This window comes from Raphanus sativus, chromosome 4 (genome assembly GCF_000801105.2).
Source record: "Raphanus sativus cultivar WK10039 chromosome 4, ASM80110v3, whole genome shotgun sequence".
Lineage (NCBI taxonomy): Eukaryota > Viridiplantae > Streptophyta > Magnoliopsida > Brassicales > Brassicaceae > Raphanus > Raphanus sativus.
This window is the reverse complement of record NC_079514.1, coordinates 48,918,934-48,923,388: the sequence shown is the minus strand read 5'-3', so window position 1 is coordinate 48,923,388 and position 4,455 is coordinate 48,918,934.

Below are 4,455 nucleotides of genomic sequence, written 5' to 3'. Positions count from 1 at the left end.
ATATTTCAAAATTGTAAAATGATATTATATTAATGATAATCTATGAATTATTAACATATTTTGAAAACTTACTAAAATATAAGTTAACATTAAAAGTAAATGATTATGTTACAATTAGGTTCAAGCCATGTCATCATTATTATTATGTTATGTCATCATTTTTCTTTCAAAAATCATTGTGGTAATAACACATGAAAAAACATTTCACCAATAATGTCTTTGGGATATCACAAATTTACATAAACATCCAAAACCAACATCAACTTCTCATTTACCAACACCTCCTTGTTTCCTGTCAAACTCATGGAGATGGATCCTCAAAAGAATAACAAAGTGAAAAAATGTATAGAGGAGATAAAAGCAATGGTATTTAGAGTGAAAAGGGTACTACACCATCTCTTACAATAAAGTTTATAATGTGAGTACAACAACACATATGCAAATAAACACTATACTTAAATAAGGTAGTTCTCTTTTAAGCCTTAAAAATCCGTGAATAACTTTAACCCTTTGTCATTTTCCTTAGCGTTGTCAAATGTCACTGCGAAGATCTTCTCAATACTCCCATTCTTCTAATGATTAAATAATATGTTAATAAATTCTATTTTCTTAATTTGGTGATTTGTTGTTGGCTTGAATATAAGGAACTGTCATGTAATTCTCAATTTCCATCAATCTAATTCGACGTCACAAATCACAACCATATAATCATATGTATATCAGAACCCTTGTTCAAAAACGCGTCCGAGTAGGCGATTACTCGTCCGAGAATACGGTACTCGGAGACCTACCTTGGCGTATTGGTGCTGATCGGTGGTGTTACGCGTTGACCCAATTTTTCCGACTTTGACCGCGTAAACAAAGAAATCGGCGAGTAAATCTGCAATTCCGAGTTATTCATAATCTGAAAATTGTAAAGCATGTATGCTCAAATATTTTTATCCAACGAAATCCACAAGTTTTTACTAAGATTGGATCAAAATCAACAAAAAACAATAAGAACAAGTGAAAACTGAAAAGTGTAATAAAACCTGTAATGGAGGCGAGGGTTAATCCCGTAGTGAAAAGGATGAAGAAGACAGGTGTGAAAGTTACATGTTTATCCTTCATTAAAAAAAATATTTAATAATTACAAAACACAAAACGAGTTTTAAACCCGTGCTCCTGCAGCTGGAAAACAAACCTATTCCATTTGGCCCAACAAACTTTATTGCTTACAAGATACAAAGTTATATATGTAGCCTATTATACTTATATAAGTTTAAAAACCAATCCCAGTAATTTGAGGAACATTTAAAGTAAACCATTCTTTAGAATATATGAAAAACTATATTTTGTGAATGAAAAATAAAGTTATATATTTTAATTTATCGAAAAATCAATAAAATGCTTTATACATAAACATGTATTATACATAAAATTTGTATTATACGTATAAATATTGTATTATACATATAAAAATAAAAAAAATTCCTCCCCGCGTACTCCCCGATTTTTTCCGCTTTTTCAATAAATCGCTAGGCCCGGACGTGCCGCACGCGTCGCGCCTAGCGAGTTTCCGAACAAGGATCAGAACCAAACAACTTCTTTAAATCTTTTTTCTCTTGCATAAAAGGACAATTTTAGATTTTTTTAGAACTTTAACTCTTAAACCAAGTCTTTAAATATTTATATTATATTAATTCTCATTCCATGTCATTTGTGGTTTGTTTATCCATTTCATAAAATAAGTAATCATTTATATAATTATCAAAAATGGGATAATATATTTTTTAAGGCTTTCGTATGTTTTTTTTATTATTACAATAAAAGCAGAAAGTAAAAGAAAGCAAAGCACAATAACAAAGAATTTCCTAAAACAAAGAACCCCTAATTTTTATTATGTATCATTTTCATTTTCATTTTACTTTTAAATCAAATTCAATATTAAATAATTTGTTAGGATCATTAGATTAAAAAAATATTTTACACAGTAAATGGTTACAAAACCCCATAAAAATCTTAAAATACATTTTCATGAGTTAATTATTTTCTAGTTTTATTTCTATATATATATATATATAAATACAATATCACTAAAATAGAGGTAATTATTTCATTATATATATTTAATCATTACGGCTCTATTTTACTGACCAAAAAACCATTTTATATACAATTTCTAAATATGTAAGGAGTTACCGCTATTATATTACAACACACATCTATTAAATTTTTCAGTGGTTAATAATTTTTCTCTTACTTCAAAACATTTTTCAAGTGTTATGACTTGGTGTTTTTTATATTATCAATTTAAAACATTACTTTAACAAGGAGATATCACAAATCTACCGGACCATCACAAATATATAAATTAATTATTTATTTTGAGAAAAAAATATTTATTCTCTTAAACAAGAGAAAACTTAACACTAAGTATGGTCCATCCTGGCTTAGTGATAATTAAATTATAACCTGAGGACGACATTTCGTTGGACCTTGGTTATTGATCGCTATGTTTGGGTAGTTCCAAACAAGTTATACTTTTAAGGATTTACTACACTTTGATCGGCGGTTCAAAACGCAAGATTATTGTTTTGTTGTTAAAAATATATTAAGTAGACATTAAAATCATAAATACCTTATATATTTTCATCTTCAGTATGCTGTATTTTTTACCAGCACATAAATTAAATTTTTAATATACTTGTACTCGAAACCACAAACAACCATTGTGATTTCATTCTCCTACTGACAACAATGATACCTTCCATTAATAAAAAACTGAAAGTGAAATAAAGTAAATATACAAAGAGATTCACATACAAGAAGTTATTGAGATGTATTAAATATCCAAGAAATAAATCAACTGTAAGAAAATATTTCAATTTTTCTGGTTGTCATATGTTTCAAATTTTATTTTTAAGAACTTCAACTATCAACAATAGCTTAACAAGGGTGAAAAGGAATTAAAACAGTGGTGAAAGTCATTCTTTTTGGTGGGATTAGAATTTCAGAGCATTTAGTTTAATTTGGTTTTTGTATTCTAATTTGTATTATGTATCATTTTGCATTTTTATTTTACTTTAAAATCAAGTTTAATTTGAAATAATTTGTTAAGATTAGAAGAATAAAAAAGAATTTATTTCATGCAGTAAAAAAATTATAAAAACTCATGGAAATCCTAAAATACATTTCCATGAGTTAATTATTTCTTTAGTTTTATTTCAATATATATAAAAATATGATATCATTAAAATTGAGATAAATACTTCGTTATATATATGTTATCATCACAATTTTATTTTACTGAGCTAAAAACTATTTTGTATACAATCGCTAAATATGTAAGGAATTCCCCATCATTCTACAACACACATTTATCAACATTTAGAGCAATTTTTATATGATTTTTGTGGTGGATAATTTTTTACTTTTAAATATTTTTTTTTAGTGTTATGACTTGGTGCTTTCTATATTAAATTATAAAACATTAAATTTACAAGTAGATACTCAAAAATCTACAGAAACATCCAAAACAAACATTAATTTTCCCTTTACCAACACATCCTTGTTTCTTGTGGATCATAAAAAAGATCTAGAGCTAACTTCATGCATGATAAGCAAAGTAAAAAGTATTTTGAAAATAAGAAAATGCTTAGAGAAGATGAAGAATAACAAGAAGTAGAGAGAGGTAAAAGTAGAGGTATTTAGAGTGAAAAGAATAGTAGAATATCTCTTACAATCAGTTTTATGATGTGATCACAACAATACATATTCAAATACACACCATATTTAAATAAGGTAGTTTTTCTCTTAAGCCTTAAAAATATATGAATATCTTTAACTCGTCGTCATGTCCCTTGGAAATGTCCAATGTCATTGTGAAAACCTTCTCAATGGCCCCATTCTTCTAAGCATAAAATAAGATGTTCATCAATTCTATTTATTTTGTGATTTATTACTGGCTTGAATCTAAGGGTCCATCTCTGTAATTCTCTGTTTCCATCAATCCAATGTGACATTACAACCATATAACCATATGTATGTTGAGGCAACACTCTATTCTTATCACAGCAAAAAGAACTTTTTGAAAGCTGATTTTTCTTGCATAAATAGATAACTTTAGATGTTTTATAATTTCAACTCTTAAACAGAGTCTTTGAATATTTTGTTTTATATTCATTCTTATTTCATATTCTATGTCATTTGTGTATTTCAATTTGATTAAATAAACAATCATTTGGATATAATTATTAAAAAGGTAGAAAAACATTTTTTAAGGATTCATATTATTTTTATTAAATTTAGATATTTTATAATCTCTACTCTTAAACAGAGTCTTCGAATTTGTTTTATATTCATTCTTATTTCATATTCCATGTCATTTGTGTATTTCAATTTGATTAAATAAAAAAATCATTTGGATATAATTATTAAAAAGGTAGAGAAACATTTTTTTAAGGATTCATATTC